The sequence below is a fragment of the Ochotona curzoniae genome, unplaced genomic scaffold (assembly GCF_017591425.1).
Source record: "Ochotona curzoniae isolate NIBS_2020 unplaced genomic scaffold, NIBS_Ocur_1.0 contig_1302, whole genome shotgun sequence".
Lineage (NCBI taxonomy): Eukaryota > Metazoa > Chordata > Mammalia > Lagomorpha > Ochotonidae > Ochotona > Ochotona curzoniae.
Window position 1 is genome coordinate 16,247,085 of NW_024465035.1, and position 24,658 is coordinate 16,271,742.

The window sequence follows — 24,658 nt, forward strand, 5'->3', positions numbered from 1 at the left end:
TTTGCGATATATGAGAAATTTGACTGTTAGTACCATTGAACGCAAACTTCTGTGTTTCTACCCACGTTCAGCATGGCTTTGATAATCCTGAGCACTTTTTTTTGGTATTTTAAAAATTATTATATTCCGTGATTATAGTTTTGTAGGTATATGGATTCCCCTCCCTGCCATCTCCCCTCCCTTCTTCCTTGTTTTCTCCATTTCCCCATTATCACAGTAGAATAGGTCTTCAGAAATAGTCTCAAGTTCAAAATTCTGCTATTTAACTGTATCTTGCCATTGTAGGTTAGGTAATGCTAGAAAACCTAGTATCAAATTGTCAAGGTATATTTAACTGTTTCACTGCTTTTATTCAGGAACACAGATGCTTATCACTCCTGGGAATGCTAGTCACCGTCACGCAGTTAATGTATGAGAACACGGATGAACATGCAATTCACCTGTGTGTCTATTTTGTATTCTCATGAAGATTGCCTTATACCAGAGAGAACGTGTGATATTCGTCCTCTTGGAATCCTGGGCTTAAATTTTCTATTTACTTATTTTTAAATTTTTATTTTTCATGATACAGTTCCTTAGACTCAGGAATTTCCTCTCCCCTTTTGTCGCCCCTATATGTGACAGTAGTATAGTCCTCCAACATGTCACAAGTGCACCATTCTTCCGTTTAAGCATATGACGACATTGTGTGTAAGTGTAGACAATGGTATAAAGTCCTGCATCCTGTTGTCAAGATATATTCAAGTCTCACTGGGAGTCCATCTTTTGTTCAGAAGTGGAGATGCATACGGCAGTGTGTCTTCACTTCATGGCATACTTGGCTCCATTGTACAGTTGTGGGATCCATACAGAACAAAGTTTCTCTGCATTTAGTTAACTAAGGGCAGGAGGCAGGAAGGAGCTGCCAGAGCCCAGAGTTTTCCTGTAGTTAATTAACCTAACCCAGCACAGTAGGCGGCAGGAGGGGCCCGGCTGTATGAAGCCTCTGGAGCCATCTTTGTTGTCAATTAACTCAAATGCTGCAGGAGGGGCAGGCATGGAAACGGACTGTTCGGGCTGTCAGTTACCCCAACAAGCAGGTGTTAGCCATCGAGCAGCTGCACCCCATCACAATTTCCTTAAGGACAGGAATCTAACATTCATATCATTCACATGATGCCTAAATTCTTAACTCCTTCCTTTCTCTTCCTCATCTCCCACCCAACAAATCTTTGGGGTCTGCAATACCTTAAATGTGTTGCTGGGTCCACCATTCACTGCCAGGAATCTGTGACCCTGGGATCATCCTCAAGTTCATGATTCCAGGCTGGCATTGTGGTGTAGCATGTAAAGTTGCTGCCTGTAACACTGTCATCCCATAAAGTTGCAGGTTCATGTCCCAGTTGTTCCACTTCCTGATCCAGCTCCCTGCAAATGACCTGGGACAGCAAGGGAAACGGCCCAAGTATTTGGGTTCCTATCACCTGCAAGGGAGACCCCAGTGAAGCGCCTGGCGTGTCTGTATTGGCCTGGCCCAGCTCGGGCTGCTATGGCTATCCGGAAATTATCCGGCAGAGGGAAGATTCACTCTCTTTCAAACAAAATTAAAGTCTGAAAAAAAAAAAGGTCATGGTTCCCAGGGGCTGATGAACAAATGCAGGAGGTAATTGCTCTCCTTTCTGCTGCAGATTTCTCTCCTAGGCAGTTGGCTTCATCTGATCCTGTCACTCAAAATCTGCTTCAGAAAGTCTGCAGAACAAAAGCCCCAGTGGGCGGCAGGAGGCACTCTCCACCCCCACAGCAGCCCTGAAAGCAGCACCAAGGAGATGAGCTTGTCGGAAACTTTTGTTTCTCCTGCTTCGCTTTAATTCCCTTCTGCCACAGAGAGTTCAGGTGGGCTGGTCCTCACTCCCACTGCCCAGCCCAGCCCAGCCCAGCCCAGCCCACCAAGCAAAAGGGAAAAGTCTCTTCCTAAACCAGGTCCTCTTTAGGTGCATGGAGGTTTAGAAAACTGTCTCCTGGTGCTGCAAAAATCTAGCCCCGTTCGAAAATTCTTGTTCTCTGCTCCAGACACCTGCATCTTATTCTTCTCGTTTGGGGATGTGACCTGAATACCTGAGATGATTTAGCAGGGATGGGTTGTAACTGAGAAACACGGGGTATGCCATCGCAGTATCTTGGAAGCAAAAGCCGAGATGACAATTTGCCTTCCTTCACAACTGAATTCAAGCACCTCATTTGAAGTCTAGGAGCCCATCTGGGAATTTAGAAAATGGAAATCGTGACACAAGCTTGAAATTCATTACGCTCCCTCCCTCATTCCTTGTCTGCCCTCTGTGGATGGAACCAGAATGGGGAAAGGTTTCCACGGACTGTTTCCAGGCCCAGATTTGGCTGGGGGCGGGATGGGGAAGGGTGGTGTGGTGTAAGGGACAGGGGAAGAAGCACTCAGGAGCTCCGGGACACAGCTGGGTCAGCCCCTTGTGGCCCTATGTATGGAGGTGGGGATGTTTCCAAGATGGCTTTGTTCTCAGGGGTCCAACTTTTCCTCCTCGGAGCCTGAGACTAATTTTAACTCAAATTTCAGTGATCCCGCAGGACAGCTGTTTGATGGAGATATGTAGGCCAGTCTGTGGTTTTCGGGAGTCATCGTTGGAAACTTAGGGAGTGGGATGGGGAAGAGGACTAGAACAGCTGAATTTTCTGGAAATTTTCTCAGCCCGCAGAGATTTAAAGCTACAGGCTGCAACATAAATTGACTCCACGGCTCCCCTGGAGCGTTACCTGGACAAGGCTGGGTAGGGGGCTGTTTCTCTGAGCGTAATAGTGAGGCCATCCGTGTCTATCCCCTCTCCTTCCAGATTGCTTGTTCACACACGACGATGGGGATAAGGCTGGCAACGCGGAAGCTGCCAGAGCCAGGTGCCTCGCACACAGTGCTGCTGGGCGTAAGTTTGGGGTTACCATTTCCTGTAGGCTCTTGCCTCTTAGCGAAAAAGTGCTTTAAGCAGAGACCGCCAATACAGATCTACAGTGACAAGGTTTATCTAAAAGATGAGGAATCTACCAACACATATGGGCTTTGTTCAGGGACAGAGTGGGCCGAGGAGGGAACGATGGGAGAGAAATCTACCTCCAGACTGCTATGTCCACAGAGAGAGAGAGAGAGAGAGAGAATGCTTCCTCCCTTGTGTGCTTCTTAGGTGCTTGGATTGAAAAGGGAGTGGTGACACACCACTCCTAGGTCCCAGGTAAGGGGAAGTACTTGCTCAGGAAGGGGTTGTTTGACTGACTGATAGGGAGAGAGGTTTATGTATGATGCAGTAGGGTGTGACTTTCAACTCTTGAGGTTAAACTAGCTAACTACTTACCCTACATCATAACTGGCACGGAAAGCTGGGCAGTTTCCCTGGGAAGTGCTTCAGCCGGGTCTGTGGAAGTTAAACATGGACTCAACTTTGGATCCAGGCTTCTCACATTTATTGCTCTCCCTTTTTTTTCCATTTTGACATCACTCTTCACTGTGCTAAAACACAGGCAGGATGAACATCACCACCTGCGCTGTTTTGCTTGGATGCTTGGTGCTGTTGAGTATGTTCACGACATTGTGCCGCAGTTTCTTAACTCCCCCGACAGAGACTTGGTACCCACCTAACACCAGTTCTCCGTATCCCTGACAATCCCCTTCTCCTTGGTGCCTCCAGGAACTTGATACTCGGGTAGTACCAGGTTCAGGTGGAAGTACACCATATTTGTTATTTTGTGATTAATTTTTCTGTCTACTGATGCAACTTAGCAAGTTTCTCCAGCTGCGGAGGCAGATCCGAGAGCGGAGAACTCAGCCTGGGTTTCTCACGTGAGTGGCAGAGACCTAACCGCCCGGGTCATCATGTGCCACTCTGAGCATGCGTTAACAGGAGGTGCAGCCGGGACCTGAACCCAGGCAGTAGAGACTCTGTGGTTCAAGCCCCCCAGAACCCCCTTTTAAATTGTGTATACCTCATGAAGTTCATGTTATTATTGTTACGAAGTTTCTATAGAAGGCAGAGTTGGATTTTTTAAAAAAAAATAATTTGGATTGCATTTATAGATGCAACACAATAAAGGTATGTTTAGAAATCAAACAAACATTCCTATTGGAGAAGTGAGTAGAAGAAAATACATCATGTTGCCCTGGAAGTGGTTCATGAATAAACCACACTCGTATTACAATGAGACCCTCAGGCTTCTGCAAAGCAACAGTGTGGGGTAATGTCAGATGACCCGTGGTGATGATAACCTAGTAGGAAGGGATGCTTGTTTAGACACCCCAGGAGCCACCTTCTTCCCCTGCCCTGGTCTGGCTGGGTCCTGGGCTTCTCATCTATCAGAGTCAAATCCAGATGCTGCTCAGAAGTCAAAGGGAACCTCAGCCTCCAAGGTTTTCCATCATTTTCCCCTTGAACTTCCTCACCTGATCCTTTGACATTCTGTTTAGCAAGCCTGGCTCTATACCTCCTGTCTTATCTCCCCAAAATGTCCTTGCCCTTGAGCCTTGCTCTTCCTGCTCTCTTGGTGGACTTAATTGTTTTTATAGAAAAGAAGATTTTTTTTTTTTTTATTTGAAAGGGCAGAGTTACAGAGAGAGGAAGAGACGGAAAGAGAAAGAAGAATTTTCCATCTTCTGGTTCACTTCCTCACATGACTGCAATGGCCAGAATTGGGTTGGTTCAAATCCAGGAGCCAGAAACTTCCTCTGGGTTTCCCGCATGGGTTCAGGGGCCCAAAGGTTGTATCATCTGCTGCTTTCCTATGCCATGAATAGGAAGCTGGATAGGAAGTACCCTTGAACCAGTCAAGCGTAGGCGTGACTGCTGCAGGGTTGTCCACGCCAGCAATGTTTCAGGCTCATCTTCTTCCCTGTATTTAGAATGCCAGTGCTGGTTGTCTTCTCTCTTGAAAGTACCTGTTGGGCAGAGGACTTCCAGAAGCCAAGGGGCTCTTGGCTGAGCGCTCTCCTGCTTGGCAGAAAATGGCTTTGCTCAGCTGGATTCTAAGCTCTCTGCCAGGTTTGCCAATGGCATGGTTCTGGCATGGTTGCTTGGCAGTAGGGTTCCAGGACAACATGCTGCTGAAATGACAGAAGGTTCCCACCCACATCCCACCCTGGGCTCTTTGAGGTGCTCTTGTCGGCCCTAGGGGGATGAGCACAGCCACAATGTCAGTGTCAGCCACGATGGCCAGCACAATGAGAGGCTCAGACTTCAGGCACGCTGTCTGTGCTCACAGCTTTATGCTTTAATCACAGAAAGCAGTCACCGTAGTTAAAATTAGCTGGGTTATTTATTATCACCTTGATTGTTCTGGCCTATCAGAATGCAAATTCCTTGGCAATTATAAGGTTATCTATTGTAGCTGGTGTGGGGCAGAGGTGTTAAGCTGCCACTTGAAACACTGTTGGTTCAAGTCTTGGCTGTTCTGCTTCTAATCCAGCTTCTTGCTAATGTGCCTGGGAGAGCAATAAATTGATGGCTCAAGTATGGGGGCTCCAGCAACCATGTGTAAGACCCAGGAGGAGTTCTTAGCTCCTGTTCTCTGCTTGGCTCAGCTGTTGAGGCCATTTTGGATGCCAACCAGTGGTTGGAAGAGCTTTCTCTCCGTCTCCCCCTCTCTCTGTGTTGTATTTCCCTTCAAGTAAATAAAATGATGCTTTTTTTTTTTAAAGAAAAAAAAAGAATTTTATTTACTTTATTCCTCTCTATGTTCTTCACACCCAATAACAGGGTTAACCATAGGATCACATTTTTTTAAGATTTATTTTTATTTGAAAGGCAGATTTTACAGCAAGAAGAGAAAAAGAGCTCTTCAATCTGCTGGTTCACTCACCAAAGGGCTGCAGTGGCCAGAGCTGAGCTGATCCAAAGCTAGGAACCAGGAGCTTCTTCCTGGTCTCCCATGTGCATGCAGGGTGCTAAGGACTTGGGCCATCCCCTAGTGCTTTCCCAGTCCATAAACATGGAAATGGATTGGAAGTGGGGGCACATGGGACACAAACTGGTTCCCATATGGCATATGAGATGCTGGCATTACAGATGCAAGATTAGCCTGTTACGGCCCAGCACGGTAGTCTAGTGGCTAAATTCCTCTACTTGCACGCTCCAGGATCCCATAAGGGCACTGGTTCTACTCCTGGCAACCCTGCTTATAGCCTGGGAAAGCAGTGGAAGATGGCCAAAGCTTTGGGACCCTGCACTTGTGTGGGAGACCTGGAAGAGGTTCCTGGCTCCTGGCTTCAGATTGGCTCAGCTCCAGCCATTATGGCAGTGGACGGAAGATCTTACTCTGTCTCTTCTTCTCTATGTATATCTGACTTTCCAGATTCATTTATTTTTAATTGGAAATGCAGATTTCCGGTGAGAAGGAGAGACAAGTATGTTTCACATGCTGGTTCACTCCTCAAGTGGCTGCAAGGATCCTCTGATCTTAACATTTCTACATAGTTCCTAAACAAGTTGGCACAGAGAATTGAGGGCCCAGAATCATCATGCTGGACTCCAAGCCCACTGCACTGTACCCCCATGCTGCACTCACCCCCATGGCTATCCCGGGTGTGCTGCACAAAGTGTGTCTTAGTGTCAACCAAGCACACCTTGGAATCACACTTCACATGTCTTCGAGGGAGGCCATTTTTCAATCAATCTGTGGACGTGAACATGCCTGTCACTCAAACTGGTCTTGGAAAAGAAGGACGAGAGGGACCTCTTTTCTTTTGACCTCCAAGGGACTTCAGCTTTTATCACGGGCTCTGCTTGTCTGACAGGCTGTGGTGTGATCTGCTTGGCTGTTATTGCAAGCACAAGCTGATTTTCAGCTGTCCCGAGAGCCCCAGCCCAGTGCTGTTTGTAACCAGAAAACCTGAAAAGCTGATTGTCATCGAAGATGTTCTTCGATTGTCTCCCCATCCAAGGCCCAGGAATGACGACTACGGACTACCCATTGTAGCCCTAGTGCCCTATGCTGCACAATGGCCCTGGCCTTGCTTCAAGCAGAAAGCAAGTGGCTCAAAATCCTTAGTTCATAATGCTTCATGCCTGGTTACCCCTCAGGCTCACTGAGCTTTTTGCTTTCAAACCAAACCTTTTCCCTGTCAGTCTCACCAGGTCTTCCTTTTTCTCTGCTTTGACATGCACACCCCGATTCTCTGTAATGAGCATCTCAGCGCAGAACCCTCCAAACATTTGATTATAGCTTGGCCTCCCCCAGGGGGTAGCATTTGGTGGTGGTGCAGTGGGGAGCTTGAGTACAGAGCACGTGGGTCTGGTAGAACCTGCGGGGAGCAGGCATTTGTCAACTGCCTTGTTTGGTTGTTGTCATGGCAACTGTTTTATGAGCCATCACAGAAAGTCCCCAGAGCATTGCTGTGTCACTTTTAGAAGATGACTTTTTTTTTTTTTAGATTAATTATCTGACCCTTCTTTGCCACGTGGTGAGAAAGAACAGCTGAGTCGGATTGCCTGGGAGGTGAACAAAGCCTGATTTCTTTATCTGGTCCTTCTTTGCAAAATGACCACACACCAGGTGGCGAGGGATAGCAGTTATTTCTCAAGGTTTGGGAGGCTGGGAGGTCTGAGATCAAGATGCCATCTGATTTGTGACTTGATGTAGAGCAACGTCCTGGCTCAGACCAGCCCAGTGATGGCATGGTGGAAGGGCTGAGAGACTCCCTGGGGCCTCTGTCTCTCTCTTTTTTAAAAAGAATTTTACAGAAAGAAGAAAACATATAGAAAGAGATCTTCCTTTTGTTGGTTCACTCCCCAGATGGCTGCAATGGCTGGAACTTAACCTAGCTGAAGTCAAGTGCCAGAAACTTCTTTCCTGTCTCTAATGAGTGGGCAGGCGCCCGTGGGTCTTCCTCTACTGTTTTCCCAGACAATTAGCAGGGAGATGGTCAGAAATGGAGCAGCCAGGACACGAACTGGTGCGCATATGGAATGCCCATGCCACAGGGTGGAGGATTAACCTATTACACCATACGTCCACACCAGCACGGTCTTTCTTATAAGGTCACTAATCCCACCCTCTTCCAAATCTTATCTAATCCCCCTTTGAAGGCTTGAGACCAAAGTTGTACAATGGAAAGGCAGGATTCAGCTTCTTATCTGTCTCACTTAGCCCAAGGAGCCCTTGCCTGTCCAAAAGCAATTTACCAAACTGAGGGAGTAACATAGCTAGTCCTAAGAGATTCACATTATCCAATTCAAGAAGTCATTTTCTCCCCCAATAGATAAAACCTAGATCTTCCATATTATCTGGGTTTGGGTGGGTTTGGGTGGGGAGGTTGTTTGATCAATCTCTGGTCCAAGCAGGGAAACTTCAGGTCTGGGATAGAAACTATGGAAACTAACCACTACTTACCTGTAATCCCCTCTGCTAGATAACCGGAGCCCACTCAACCAGCAGAGAGCCCCCGAGTACTAACCAACCAAAGCCAAGGTCCTTGGTACCACTAACCAACCAGGAATCTGGATATGAGCTAAAGGTTCACCTCTCATCCCTAATTATTCCTCCCCCTTCCCCTTCCTCCTCTTTCTCTTTCTCCTTTTAGATTTATTTTCATTTGGAAGGCAGATTTCACACACAGAAAAAGAGAGACAAGGAGAAAGTTCTCCCATTTGCTAGTTTACTCCCCCAGTGGCTGCAATGGTTGGAGTCCAGGGAAAGATCTTTCATCTGCTGGTTCGCTTCCCCACATGGCTGCGATGGCCAGAGCTGGGCTGGTTCAAAGTCAGGAGCCAGGAGCTTCTTCTGGGTCTCCCACATAGGTGCAGGGGTCAAGGCTTTGGGCCATCCTCCACTGCTTTTCCAAGCCATATACAGATAATTGGATTGGAAGTAGAACAGCCAGAATACAAAGTGGGAAGCCACTGCCACAGTGCAAAGGATTAGCTCAATGGGGCACCACACCAGCCCCCTTCAGTTTCAATCTATGAGTACCTTCATCTCTAACTCTGCAGTAGCCGTCTCCCAACTGCAAGTCACCCCACCCAGCTGCAGATCAATCAGAAGCAGTAAGCATCCAGACTCCAACCATGACACAGCCCTCCTCTGCCCTGGACCTAAAGCAGAATTGCCCGGTTCCTTGCTCTGTACTTCACAATAAATACTGACTTTCTTCTATCCTGATGTGAGTGACTGGCTAGGTTAGAGGAGCAGACCTGGATCAGGGAGTTTTATAGAAAAAGCTCCAGCTAGTTGGTGGTATGGCTCTCTGACAGCCTCTCTTCCAGTTGTTAGCACATGGGGGATTTGATTTGAACTTGGGAATGGATCAGTGTGCACATGAAACCTGTAGCGTCTGCAGGGATGTTGGTTAAAGGAGCATTTTTGCTAGGCTCAGACACTTGATAGATCAACATGAGGACTTCAGGGGGTGCTTAGAGGTTAATAAGGATGACCTTCACCTTGGGGTTGGGGACACAGAAGATATGTTTGAATACACGCTTGTGGGCACTTGAGATCGCCCTTCTTTCTCAGTTTCTCCTCCAGTTCTGCTTGTGTTTTACCTTGAGGAAGAAACCCACATATCTGCATTTTGCATTTCAGCAGGTGTCTGCAACCATTATACATCTGTATCTCCAGTGAGCCCAGTGACGCGGATGGAGGGGTGATCATGCCCATCTTGCTCACGTATGTGGTTCTTGGTGCATCCCATTGCCACAGAAAGGCCTGGGCATTGCGAGTATTTATTTTAAGGTCGGATTCATGCGATCCATCCAGATGTGCACGTCAGCTAAATGTGCACTGAGCCAGGGATCCGGACCCCTTGTAGTGGAAATCGGCAGAAGGTCCGTTGTTCAGCCTAGAGAAGGTTGATTTGGCTCTGACGCTTGAGCACAAGGGAGACAGTACAGCAGAAAGAAGTTCCAGTAACATTAAATAATAAAGTTTCGGGCACAGGCTCTGGATGGGGGCTGAATGAATAGTTTTAGTAGCCGGGCGAGGCATGGCTGTGCCCTCTTGGTTTCTTGCTCACCCATCTCTGCAAACATCATGCTGGTTTGCACCTGGCCTGGTATTCTAAGTAGGTGTGCCTGCTGCTTTGGCACATGGTACCACCTAAACATCTATGTACTCGGCTCTTCTGACTATGGGGGAGGGCTGGGGGGCTCCCGAACAGGGCACAGGAGGGCTGTGTCATGGTTGGAGTCTGGATGCTTACTGCTTCTGATTGGTCTGCAGCTGGGTAGGGTGACTTGCAGTTGGGAGACGGCTACATGATCAGGTCAGCTCAGGAGGAGTTTGATGTTGCGAATCCTGTTTCTATCCTGTCTCAAAACTGCTGAAGACGGAGATGACCTCAGAGCAGGCCTTGCTCCCCTTCTAATCCTTTTATAAATCAGCACGCTGAGTTCTTTCTCCTAGCCTTCCTCACCTTGCTTTTATTTTTAATACTTTTTATTTTGTACCTGCTCAGACTGAACAGAAGGGTTGCAATACCTGTACAAAGAAATTCTTTCAACCCATTTGGCACAAGTTGCCAACTGACAAGCCCCATTACCTTCAAAAGCATTTTTGTATTTGTCACAAATGATGTTTCCCTACATGACCCTTCAACCATCAAAACTGGAAAACGAAATGGGTAGATTATTATAACCTAACCTACACATTACTCAAATCACCAAATGTTGAATTCTGCAAATTAGTCTGACAAACAAGAACGAACTGTTAAAATTAAATTATTTATCTTTGACTTTGTAAAAAAACAGTATATTTGGGGGGGTGGGATAGGGGTCAGGGCCGATGTTGTGGCTTAACACACTAATCCTCTGCCTGCTAGCAGTAACATCTCATATGAGCACGGGTTCTAGTCCCAGCTGTTTCACCTCATATCCAGCTCCCTGCTTATGTCCTGGGAAAGCAGCAGAGGATGGCTCAAGTCCTTGAGACCCTGTATCAAGGTGGGAGACCCAGAAGAATCTCCTGGCGCCTGGCTTCTGATCGGCTCAGTTCTGGCCATTGTGGTCATTTGATGAGTGAACCGGCAGGTGGCAGATTCTTTGCCTCTCCTTCTCTCTGTAATTATGCCTTTCATTAAAATAATAATAATAATAAAAGTCTTTAAAAAATTGGGGGGCGCAATAGCAGCACAGATGCCTTAAGTCCTTGAGCCCCTGAATCCACATGGGAGGTCCAGAAGAAGTTCCTGGTTCCAGGTTCCTGGCTATTGGTTTTGGATTTAATAGCCTTGGGAGCTATTTACAGAGTGAAGTACTGGATGGGAAGACCTCTCTCTCTCTCACTTTCTCCCTCTCTCTCTCTCCTTCTCTCCATAAATCTACCTTTCAAATAAAAATAAATACATAGTAAAATCTTTTTTTAAATGATGGAAGAAAGGAAGGGAAGAAGGAAGAATTGGAAAGAAGGAAAGAAGGAAGGAAGAAGGAAGAATTGGAAGGAAGGAAAGGAAGAATTGAGAGGAAGGAAGGCTCAAGCAGCTTCAGCAGGATGAGGAAGGAAGTCCTTGTACATGCTGGGGGAGCGGCTGGCTTGGCATCCAGTATGTAAAGTGCATCTGCACAGTGGAGGAGGGGTGCCGGAAGGAGCATCCCAGCGCCGGGAGTCGGGGCTGGGAGAAAGGCAGTGTGCAGTGGGAGCAATGGCTTGCTGCAGATCTCAGAGCGCAGTGAGCAGGAGATGATCTGTGTGGGTTGGTGGCAGCCACGGAAGACAGGCACAGTACAAATGGGAGGATTGACTCAATATATATGCACAGTGAAGAGAAAAAGCACTAATAGAGGGGAAACCAGCAACCCTGTGGTGACTGGTCATTGTTAATTTATAGCTTTCAACTTAGAGAAACAGAGACATGTAGTGGACCCTGTGTGTATGTGTATGTACTCCCCACACACACACATCACACACGCACACACACACACTTAGCCCTGCTCACTGAAGGAGACTGGAAGAAGGAATGAGCCAGTAACAGCAGCCAGCACACAGGGTACCCAGTTGGGATTTTTGCACATCACTCTGTACTAGAGGAGTGAGGGCTTTCAGAAGAAATGGTTAGCTCTGTGAGCCAATCCGAAGCCAGGAGCCAGGAGCTCTTCTAGGTCTCCCACGCGGGTGCGGGGTCCCAAGGCTTTGGGCCGTCCTCAGCTGCTTTCCCAGAGCACAAACAGGGAGCTGGATGGGAAGCAGGACTGTTGGGATTAGAACCGGCATCCATATAGGATCCCGGCACGTGCAAGGTAAAGACTTAAACCACCTCGCTATTGCCTGGAAAAGCAGTGAAGGTTGGCTCCAAGTATTTGTACCCCTATACCCTTTGTGGGAAATCTGGAAAAAGCTCCTGGTTCCTGGCTTCACGCTGGCCTAGCTCCAGCCATTGTGGCAATTTAGGGGAGTGAATCAGTGGATGAAAGATCTCTCTTTCTCCCTCTCTCTCACACTCCCTTTCAAATAAAATAAATACTTGAAATATTTGCTCTTATGGTTATTTTGTAGATGTATTCACTGTGGGTTGAGTTGTATTTTTCTAAGGAGTAAGTAGGGAGCTACTTTACGCCTGTTGGCTGGTATTAAAGAATTTTGTGTTGGCGGATGACGCTCAGATTTGCAGGCTAAGACAGCGCTGCCCGTGGATGTGTAGCCTGTTGAGCCACTGTGCTGGGTCCCTGGTTTTGAACACAGGAAGAAGCAGGGTCCTCAGTGAACCTGGGCCTCGATCCTTAGACCAATGTGGTGGGCATCAGCTCTCACTCATGGTGCACCTGCACACAGAGTCCGTGTTGTAAAGGAGAGTGTGGCCCCACTGATGAACCCCCTCCTGGAGGCCCTTCCTGGGAAGGAGCTCTTGGTGACCCGATCTGACTGCCCAGGGCACACCAGCCAGCTAGGCTCCTGCAGGCTCCGGCAGGCTAAGCCTAAAGCAGAGGCCTTGGGAATCTTCTTAGCTGTTCTGGAACGTGTTCCGGGGTCCTTTGAGTGTTCCATGATGTAGGTCTCCTGGGGATTACTGGAGTGTATTAACAGAACACTGTTAACTTTCTATCTCTGGACTACATTCTGTTTTTCCATTGAGCTAATTTCTGGAAGCAGTTCCCATGAGGCTCAGACACTGTCATGCACTTAAAAGTGGAATTTTTCATCGCGAACTGGGCTGTTTATCACAAAGAACTACATTGGCATTTGGGCTTTTCTCCATTTCCTGTCTGGGTCAGATGTTTTCCTCCAGCACTTTCCTGATGGGGAAGGGGGTACATTTGATCTGAGGGCATCTGCTTGAGCTCTGAGCAGCATCCTGCAGCTGGATCCTCCAGTGTCACAGGAGTGAGCAAAGGAAACGCAAGGCACGTGGTACTCGGAGAGCTTTCCGCCTATCCAGAAGTTTCTAGGACAAAATTTGTGGTTTTCAGAATTAGAGCTGGCCAAGAATATCCAGCTGTTGGGTATAAGATCTGCTGGAGTCCAACGCCAGCCGAGTTCAGAACTCGAGGAGGGTGCGTGGAGTAGGCGTAAAGAGAAAAGAAATGGACCACTAGGATTTCATGGTCGTAATGGACAATGCAAGAAAGCTGTCCGCTTTATTTATACAGAGGTTAACACAGACTCTGGTGCTTTTTACACCTGGTCAAGTGGGCTATTCCTAAGGATAATTCTGCCAATTGTTTCAGCTTGAGGCAGGATATCAGCTATCCTAATTCTGTGGTCAGGAAGTTCTCAATAGACATATCAACCAGTAACACATTCCTACTACAATCCTCATTCTACAATTTAATCTTGAATCAGTTAAGGGAGGAAGTGCATCGCAGAAGGAGGGACTTAAAGATCAAGGAAAGAAGGAAAGAACCCTAAACATAGATTCCCACTACATGCAGGGACTTAACACCCTTGATTAGCATATGGTCCATGGGGACAGCTGAGACAGTATGAATAGTAAAAGGCCCTTTTTACTGTTAGAAGCAGCGGCAACTTCCAAGCTCACATTGATAGTAAAAACCAACTCCATGACAAATAATGCCTCAATAGATTACAGAACTCTCAGCAGGGGGTGGTTCAGTGTCTGTGCAAAAGGAAGTGGAATTACCTTCAGAGACACCCACTGGGCCTGCCATGAGGTGGGAGATTCCTTCAGTTCTCTTCACACTTTCATGTCCTCCACACCCACTGCACAGACCCACCCCAGCCAAGATCAGCTAGCCAGACACTGTAAAATAGTATACTAGTATCTGTTTCATTTCCAACTCATGATTTTTACAGGTTAAAAAAAATGCATCAGACCAGCATGGTGCAGAGTAAACCTCAACCTGGAGGCACTGGCATCCCATATGGGCACCAGTTTGTGTCTTAGCTGCTCTACTTCTGATCCAGCTCCCTGCTATGTCCAGGGAAGGCAGTGGAGGATGGCCCAAGTCCCTGGGACCCTGCATCTATATGGGACACCTGGAAGAAGCTTCTTGCTCTGGCTCCCAGCTTTGGATCAGCTCAGCTCTGGTTATTACAGCCATTTGGGGATTGAACCAGTGGATGGAAGATCTTCTCTTTCCATCTCTTCTTCTCCCTCTGTGAAATTAACTTTTCAAATAAAAAGAAATGCATCTTCAATAAAAGTGCCTAGTGACATGTCTAACAGGAGGCACTCAGCAAATGTTAGTTTCATCTTTTGTATCCAAGATGATTTCTGCAGGACCATCTTTTCTTAGAAACTTATTGAGAAAAGAGTGGAAAATATTTCTTGACACAGTCTCAAAACTAATTACTTCTCTGAAATTGCACCCATAAAAAGAAATTCCCATGAGCACCCATTTCATCATTTGGCAGCCTGGGCTGCTATGGGGAAAAAAATGTCCTGCTCCTTGCCCTTAGAGAGTTTTGTTCTCAACACAATGACATTGTTTTGATAGCTACTTCCGCTAAACATTTCTCCATATCCTTAATTTATTTTTTTTTAAAGGTTTATTTATCTAGGCCAGAGTTAAACACAGACAGTGGGAAAGACTATGTGGGAGGAAGAGAGATCTTCCGTCCACCAAATAGAGTCCCTAAAAGTCTGTAACAGTTAAAGCTGGGCCAGGTTGAAACCAGGGACCAGGCATTCTAACTTGGTCTCCCATACAAGTGGCAGGGACTCCAGGACTTTGGTGATTATCTGCTGCTTTCTTATGCACACCAGCACAGAACCAGATAGAACAATTGGAACTTGAACTTGGGTTCTGATGTGGGATAGTGGGCATCGTGAACAGCTGGTCAACCTGATGTACCATGATGCTGGCCCTGTCCCATAATCCTTACAGACCTGTTATACTCCTGAGCTCCCTTGCCTTCCAAATAGTGCTCGTACAATATTTTACCTGCCACAAGCTCTCATGGTGAATTTTTCTGTTAGTCTCGTTGTGCTCACCCTTAAACACGTGCACGCTGTACCTTGCAATACATGAAGTGAATCTTTACCAAGAAACCTCTGCTGCTGTCCATCTTGTATGTTTCATGTTTCATGTTAAGATTTCACTTGAGAATATGGTGTTGTGGCACAGTGAGTTAAGCCACTACCTGTGACGTGGCATTCCACATGAGCGTGAGTTTGAGTCCTGGCTGCTGTCACTTTCTATCCAGCTCCCTGCTAATGTGCCTGGGAAAACAGCAGTTCATAGCCAAGGTGCTTTGACCCTAGTGGCAGCCTGGCCCAGCCCCTCCTGTTGTAGCCATTTAGTGAGTGAAATAGCAGATGGAAGATCCCTTTTCGTGTCTCTGTCTCTGTAACCTTGCCGTTCAAATAAACGATAGATCTGAAGTAAAATTCATTTGCTCAGAGAATTCTGCTTTAAAATGAAAGTTTGGAGCGTCCTGTCCTCTGGCAACCAGGAAGACAGTTGTGGCGACAGACACGTGGTCTAGGACAGGTCCTTCCAAGCCACAACCTAAACTGCTCCCTCCTCCCCCTTCCTTGCAGCAGTTGAGGCAGAAGTGGGGAGGGGGCCCTCGCTCCTTAGCGTGAGGCCCACAGATGAGCACCCTGGATGGGTACCAGCCAGATAGGAAGTAGAAGAGCGCATTCTCTGGGCTCACCTCAGACCCACGGAGTCAGAATTTATGTTTTATTAATTTGTATTCTTTAAAGATGTAGGTATTTTTATTTGAAAGACATTTACAAAGAGACAGAGAGAGATCTTCATCTGCTGGTTCACTCCCCAAATGGCTGTGAGCAAAGCTGGGCCAATGTGAAGCCAGGAACCAGGAGCTTCTTCTGGGTCTCCCCTGCAGGTGCAGGGGCCCTAGCACCATCTGAGTCCACTTTCCCAAAGAACAAGCAAGGAGCTGGATCGGAAGTGGAGCAGCCAGGACAAGAGTCAGTGCCTTTCATGGGTTACAGGCATTGCAGGCAGAGGCTTAGCCTGCACACCCTGGCCCTGGCCCCAGTATCTATTTTTAAACAAATTTGGGGATCACTGAAGTAGGGGAAGAACCACAGTCTTTACTGTCAAAAGACTGACCAGGCCTGGTGCGATAGCATGGTGGTTGAAGTCCTCGCCTTGCACGCACCGGGATCCCATATGGTTGCTGGTTCTAATCCTGGCACCCATGCTTCCCAACCAGCTCCCTGCCTGTGGCCTGGGAAAGCAGTTGAGGATGGCCCAAAGCCTTGCGACCCTGCAACCGTGTGGGAGACCTGAAAAAGCTCCTGGCTTCGGACTGGTTCACCAGTAGCCGTTGCAGCCACCTGCTGAGTGAACCATTGGATGGAAGATCTTCCTCTCTGTCTCTCCTCTCTAAATCCGCCTTTCTTAGGTGCATTTGCAAGGAGCTGGATTGGAAGTGCAGTAGCCAGGTTTTCAGCTGGTGCCTGAATGGGATGGTATGTTGTAGGTGGGAGCTTAACACACCATGCCACAATGCCAGCCCCATTCCATTCATGTTGAAAGGCAAGCTAACCTAATTTTGATATGAAAATCTTACGAGGAGAGGTTGAGTAAGTTAAAGGCCACTCTTACTCATGGGGATGCAAAATCTGCAGAAAATATCCAAGTAGATTCAGCAGGAGATTTAAAATGCAGCATATTGTGATCAAGTTAGTTTACTGTAAGCACGCAGGACTGTCTCAATTCTAGGAAACAAATTATATAAGTTAGCATATGGTTACTTATTAGCATATCAAAAGATGGAACCATATGATGGTTCCAATAAATACGGAAAAAAATGTTTACTGAAATTCGTCACACTTTTATTATGCAAACTAAGAATAGACAAGAATTTCTTTAACCTAAATAGATTTCATAAATTACAATATAAATGTTATGTGGATAGCATTCTTGTTCAGTTCAGGAATAGTACACTAATGATTTAACCTATCCAACTGAAGGCACTGATTTTTTTTTTAAAGATTTATTTTTATTATTTTTTTATTGGAAAGGCGGATATACACAGAGGAGAGACAGAGAGGAAGATCTTCCATCCGATGATTCACTCACTCCCCAAGTGAGCGCAACGGCCGATGCTATGCCGATCCGAAGCCAGGAGCCTCTTCCAGGTCTCCCACATGGGTGCAGGGTCCCAAAGCTTTGGGCTGTCCTCGACTGCTTTCCCGGGCCACAGGCAGGGAGCTGGAAGGGAAGTGGGGCCACCGCTACAGAACTGGCACCCATATGGGATCCCGGGCGTGCAAGGCGAGGACCTTAACCACTGTGCCACCGCCCCAGGCCCGAGGGCATTGATTTTTAAGAGAGTTTGTTTGGACTTAATTTTCTGACAATGTCCTTCCTCTGTTTCAGAATTCAATTCAGATCCTGTGTTGTATTTGCTTGTCATTTATCTTTGTTTTCTCCAAACTGTAGCAGGTCCACAGTCTTTGCTGAGCTTGACCCTGGGAAAGACCCCATAAGGAACTTTACAAATTACCTTTCGATTTCAGTTTCTCTGATGTTTTCACAAACTTGGCAATGGTGGGTTTGGAGAAGAATCACAGAGGTGATGTATGAGGTGGTTTGTAGCTCTCCTCTCTTCCAGAGATGAAGTCTGTATGTTCCCTGTTGAATCTGGGCTGGGTTTGATACTTGACAATGGAATGTGATGGAAAGCGGGTTGTACTAGTTGAAACACCTGCTGCTGGTTCTCCTTGGAACACTAACCATCTATCTCTTCCGAAGACATGCGCTGACCTGTTAGAGGGCTGCAGACTGCACAGACAAAACACAAACCTGCCAGCCAAGACCATCCTAGACGGGACAGGTTCCCCAGCCAACCTCTTCGCTGACTGTGGGTGTGTGAGCCCAGCCAAATACAAGAGGAGCTGCTCATCGGATCCCAGCTTCACTCATCCTCTCACGCGCTAAGTAAGCTTCATAATGGAAAAGTTTATACTTACTGGAGAGGAAATGACAAAGGCTGATAGATGTATGCGGAGAGACACAGCTTCCATTCTGTGATTCACTCCCCCGTCTGATGAATGCCTGTAAACACCAGAATAAGTCCAGACGGACGCTAGGCGTAGGGAACTCGATCCACGTGTCCCACACAGGAGGTGAGCAGCAGACCACATGAGCTCTCACTGTGTCTACCAGGATTTGCATTGGCAGGAAGCTAAGGTCAAGGTGCCCAAGACAGGTGCCCCCGGGCACACATGTGGGACGTGGATGTCTTAAACAATGTGTTAGCTGCTAAGCTAACTATACAGCCCACGCTCGTGATTTCAAGTCCACAACTTTTATATTTGTTACACAGTAGAAACCAACTAAAATATTGTCCTTGTTTACTGTAATCTATAGCAGCATAGTATGGTAAGACAGATCGGGGTTCAAATCCTTATGGTTGATTAGTTGTATTGTCTTGAAACTCATTTCACTTGCTTCATTTTTGAAATTGGTATAATTTGTTCCACATGTAGGCTTGAGTAATTAAGACAATTTCTTTAAATACAGTAACCAGAGTTCAGCACAATCAGGAATGTCCCATGCTTGAAGGTGGTTCTGAGAACCAAGGTGCCCCTTAAAACTAAGACTCTAAAGCAACAACAACAACAACAACAACAAAATCATTGCTGCTTTCCAGGGTCTGCATTAGCAGGAAGCTGGAGTCGGATTGCATAGCATCCTAAATCGGCTCAGGCTAAACACCCACCCCAGGTTTCTTAAACTTCAATATGTAGGAGGAACCATTTTCCTGGGAACCAAGGCTTCTGCGCTGCTTGTATGTCATTTGCTTTTGCTTGTCAGAGATGAGCATTCTTTAAATCCTATCTTGACTGTTTTCATTCCTGGCTGTTTCCATGTGCACTGTTCAGATTGCATCTCCCTAAAGGCTTAGAGAGACAGGACCTATCCTGGCAAGACGTTTGACTGATGATAATCTAGATATCTTCGGAGAGCTGAAGCGCAGCACTCTGCAGACACAGAGACATAAAACGAACCCCACCTAGTCCTTTGAACAAAGCAATTGTGCTGCCAACTGCTGTGCAATTAAATAATGATCAGTTTTGCTTGTTAGATAATTGAGCCTTTGAAATGCTTTCCTGAAATTTGTTTTTTTTTTCCCCACCCCCGAAAATCAGTATTTGCTACCTTTTCTGATTTAGGGATAATTTGAGGGGGAGTGTCCTACTTTCTTGTTTCTAAAATGCTGCAAGCCAGGACAACACGATGGAGAACAAAGCTGAACAAAATCAGGGCATTGTTTTGCCTTTCTTGCCTGGCACAGAAGGAGCTCATATTTTCTACCCACTCACAGGCTAAGTGGGATGGTCTAAAGACTCCTCAAACACTTGCAAGAGTCTGGAAATTTCAAACTGGAGAGCTTCTTGACATGAATCAAAGACCAAAGTAGGTTAAACTAACCATTCCCCCCCTGGAATCCTGCTCCATGCTAATGCTCTTGGAAAAGCAGTGGAAAATGACCAAAAATCGGCACCCATATGGGATTTTGGCCTGTGTCTTATCCCTTCTCCTTTTGAGGAAAGCACTAGCAATTCAATAGAGATTTGACGTATTGTGGCACTCTGACTTTCTCAGAATGGAGCCTAGTTCAATTTTGAAGCTGTTAGGTTCACTCCTGGGCTGTGTTGAGAGATGCTGATTAAGTTTTCAAACTCTCATATTATTTTTTCATAGTTGAATCCTTGCCCTGTATTTATTTTTCTACTCTACTGTGGGACTTTGGAGTGTTTGGGACTTTTTCACAATGAACATTCCACATGAGAAACTGATGGATTGTTTTGCAAACGAGTTTGTGTCTCTTCCTCTAACACAGCAACAAGGATCCGCATCTTGCCCTCACAGCCTTGAGGGGCATGTTCATGGGCATCAGGAGAGATCAGATGGCTGGATGTGGAGTTCCATCACTCACTGGAAATAGCTTTAAAAAAAGAGATTTATTTATTTACTTAAAAGAGATTCAGAGAGGAAAGGAAAAAAGAGACATCTTTTTGGGGGTTCATTCCCCGAATGGACACCATGGCCAGAGCAGGGCTGATCTGCTTCCTCGAGACCATTCTTCTATTCCTCTTCCTCTTTTTTTTTCCTTCCCTTTGATGTACAGCCAATGGACCAACGATGGAGACCAATCCCCAAGTGGCCAAACCAGCAGCTGGCCAGTGGTTTAAACTGGCTGGATCAGCAAACTGAGCCAATGGGAACTCCTCTTCCCGGATTCTGAGACAGAGCATTGCAGGTGACCCTGGAGAGTAACTTCATGAGACGGTGGTGGCCACCATGCTTCTGCATGTCTCCAACATTTCTTTAGATGCTTGTGCCTGAGCTTCCTGCCACTTATGCAGAGCTGCTCGGTGGTTTCAATGTTTGCAGTCAAAACAGATACTTCAACAAGCTCATACAAAATGTGTGTTATGAAAAAAAATATGCACATATTTCCATTTTTTTTGGGGGGGGGGGCACCAAAACCACTTATCCCTTAATTCTGTTTCCTTTGAAGTACCCATATAGTCCCGACACCTTGGCTACACCAACTTGACCATGGTTCTGTTCTCTTCAGCAACGCCAAAGGAGTTCCCAGCTAAGTGGCTCCCTATAAGCACTGCCTACTGTGCTGCCTACTCTTTGGCATTGAATACAGCAATGATTTAGTCTGTGGATCCAATGCTTCTTTTAATATGAAAATAAAGCTTTTTTTTTTTTTTTTAATTAGTGATACAAGCTTTCTAATGCAAGCCCAATAACAAGAAACTCCCAGGACACTGGTGAGTATACAAGGATTTGTTTGCTTAAAAGGAAGCCCCAAAGTGACAGTTGAAGGGTAGCCTGGTGATGTCCCGTTTCAGGGGACCCAGGCTGCTTCTGTTTTTCCGTTTTCCACCCCTTCCAGCTTGGCTCCCACCTTCAAGATTACCGCACAACTTGTCGAGGCTGCCGGATCGGGCAGGCACTGTGGCATAGTGGATCAAACCGCCTTGAATGCTGGCATCCCACATGAATGCTGCTTTGAGTCCTGGCAGCTCCACTTTAGATCCTGGGAGAGCAGGGAAGGATGCCCTAAATGCTTAGACTGGTGTATCCATGTTGGAGACCTAGACGAAGCTTCAATCTAGCCAGAGTGAACCAGCCAATGGAAGAGTATGTGCTCCGTCTTCTTCTCTGTCTCCACCCGCCCCGTAACTCTCTCAAATAACATGAACACGTTTCAAGAAAAAAAAGCCTGCTCCATCATCAGCCATCGCATTAGCTACTCTTTACTGCAATAACCCCCGTGAACAAGCCAGCCCACATGGGAATGTATTTGTCTCACTCCTAGGTCTGATAATCCATTGCATAAATGCTTGTGTAAGGAAGACAATACAAGCCATGTGCTTTATCTTTCATAAAAGGAGAAATATGCTATTTCCAAAGCACAGCTTATTGAACTTCTATTTCTCTCTAAAACATAAATGGCAGGGCCAGGAGGAGTGGTCGTGAAAGGCTCCTAAAAAGGAAAGAATTTCAACTAGCGGGGATAGTCACCTTCAAGGTTGATCTCCTGGCGGGCTGTCCCTTCAGGCACTGCTCAAGTTGCAGTAACAACACAACACCACCCCCCCACCCCCCACCCCCCGCTTTGTCTTGTCTGTTCCATTCGCCACCAAACCTGATTGTTTTATTACAGATCTCCCCACTTCATGTTCTAGATGCTGGGACACCCTCCCAGAGACCACCACAGGCAGCCCCACCCCAAGCCCTGTCCTATAAACCGATGAGCCCAACCCGAGTGGGGACAAGTCTCTCAGTGTGTACTGGCCCCTTGCCTTCCAATAATTCTAAACTGTCCCTTCACTTCTGCCCACACATCCTACTAGCATTCTTACCCCCAGAGGATGCAAGGACCCGGGGTAGGTAGATCTAGCTGCGGATGTCTTAAGAGCCCAGCCAGGGCTAGCTACAAAGATCCACAACTCAATCTTGCAGGGTAGGGGAATGAATGATGTCTGGCCCCTAGGAGCAGCAGGTGGCCATTTAGGAGCAAGGGAGCATCCTGGGGAGGCAGATCCTGCGCCGCGGAAATGGTGAGGCTGGGAGTTTTGGGCTGCCCCACGAAGACAGCGCGGGCGTTGCACGCGTTAAGGCGCGGCAGTCCAAGCTCCCAGGCGCACAACCCAGCAAGCGCGAGAGGGGAGGAGCGCGGCGAGGCCGGGCCCAGCGGGCCGGGAGGGACGCTCCCTGGCGAAGGAGGGGGCGTGGGCGCTAGTTCAAAGCCCGGCCCCGCCTGGCCTCCAGGGCTAAGCGCGGCGCGGGGGGAGAGGCCCGCGCGCAGGGAGGGCGGCTGCCTCCGAGAGCGGTTGCTAAGCCCCGCGCCCCCGGAGACGTTCCGGACCGCTGTCTCCGGGCGCGGCGCGGGCCGAGGCGCGGGAAGGAGACGGGAGGAAGGGCGGAGCGGGCTCCGGGCTGCTCGCTGCATCACGCCTGCTTGCTGCGCCCGCGCGGCCGTCGAGCTTAGTCCCAGCGCTGTCACCTCGGAACCCACTGCCACTGCACTATGCCCGCCGCCGCCCCCACCCCGCGCCCGCCACCGCCTCCAGCCCGGCCCGCCTCCGGCTGCCCAACGCTGCCTGCCCCGGGTAAGTACCCTGCCCTATGTCGCCCACCGCCCTCCCCCCGGCGCCGATCCACCTGGGCGGGGGTGGGTGCACTGCAGCCCACTCGCTGCGGGATAGGGTGGCGGCCCCGCTGCCCGGAGCACGCAACGGGTGTGTGTACACCTGCGGCAACTCGCTCGCTCTGGCGGTACCGCTGTCGGAGCTGCGTTCCCCTTTCAAGGCAGTGGAGGACCCTTCCTGGAAAGTGCACCGGGCGTATTTGGAGATGTCCGGCCTGCAGAAGAAGGCAGGCACTAGGAGAGAGCTGCCGTGGATGGAGCTTCTTAAAATGCTTGGTGACTGTCCCCAAATCTCTAAGAAAGGTGGGAGTCTCCCCATTTTTCAGATACGAAAGCTCAAGACTTTTTATACTTCATGCCTTGCCTAAAGAGTGGCGATGCTGGAAGTTTGTTTTTTTTTTTTTTTAAAAAAAGATTTGTTTATTTTTTTATAGGAAAGGCAGATTTATAGAGAGTAGGAGGGACAGAAAATCCATCCGCTGGTTCACTCCCCAAATGGCTGCAACAGCTGGAGCTGATTTGAACCAAAGCCAGGAGCTTCTTCTGGGTCTCCCTCGTGGGTGCAGGGTGCCAAGGCTTTAGGCAGCCCTCTGCTGCTTTCCCAGGCCACAAGCAGGGAGCTGGATGTTGGAAAGTGAAGCAGCCTGGACATAAACCAGCACCCATATGGGGTCCTGGGGCTTGGAGTTGGCAACTGAGCCATCATGCCGGCCCTGAAACTGGAATTTGATTGAGCTCCTGGTCTTTCAGTGCTCTGGAATCTAAAGGAGAAGAAACATCTGAGAATCGGGTGAAGGAATACTAAAGAACTAGAGAAAATTCGGGACAGTGCAGCCCAGTGGGATTAACAAAAGGAAAAGCCAGCTCAAGCAATGAAACACTAGCCCGTGAATCCCAGGCATAAACCTGACTCGGGGGCTTCCCATGCAGCCTGGCTCTGGGCCTAGATGTGCTGGGAGGGGAAGAAGTCTGGCTGGGCAGAGGCGGCAGTGTGTACCTGCTGGGGTGTGTGCAGTGAGGAGGTTGTGGAGGGTTATGCTTTTGCCATCACCCACGTAGGCTATTCTCTGTGTTGTCCTTGATGTACTGGGTCCCACTGTTGTGGCTGCAGTCTTTATTGGAGGTACTTGACCTTACCAGCTGGGTTTGCCTGACAGCCCAACTTTGGAAAAGAAAGCTTTTCCCCGTTGTTCCTGGACTGCTTGGGTGGTGCTATCAAACACTTCACTGTGGAAAGGCAGAGCAGAATGAGGAGGAGGTGGAAAGTGACTTCTGGAAGGTGCCCTGGGAGAGCTTGGAGCCAGGATCCTCTCTTGAGCTTTGTTATCTGCCTGCACGTGGGTGCCTGGACTGCCTTCACTTCCCACTGCCAGCTCCCCTTGCCCCCTGTGCTTTCCTGGAGGCGATTGCCTGGGCTTCAGTAGCCTTCTCCATCCAACCACAGAGCTGAGAATGCCTCCAAGTGGGCCTCGCCCCAGGGCAGCCCGAAGCAGGGCACTGATGGCTGCAGAGGGGTGGTTATGTGGGGGCGGGTGCATTGTCCTGCCCCCTGGCCCTTGACAGGGAAACCCTGAGATGCTGCATCCTCACTGTGGTGTTGCATCCCATTGACCTCAGTTCCTCTTTCCTG

The 24,658-nt window shown here is 48.0% G+C and overlaps 1 long non-coding RNA gene across 1 annotated transcript; it reads left to right on the forward strand.

The window, feature by feature from the left end:
• Window positions 1-2,910: 2,910 nt before the first annotated feature.
• Window positions 2,911-17,385, forward strand: LOC121146104. The gene is made up of 3 exons (XR_005882148.1): window positions 2,911-2,927; window positions 16,747-16,813; window positions 17,369-17,385. It is a non-coding gene; the product is annotated as an uncharacterized LOC121146104 (long non-coding RNA).
• Window positions 17,386-24,658: the final 7,273 nt, after the last annotated feature.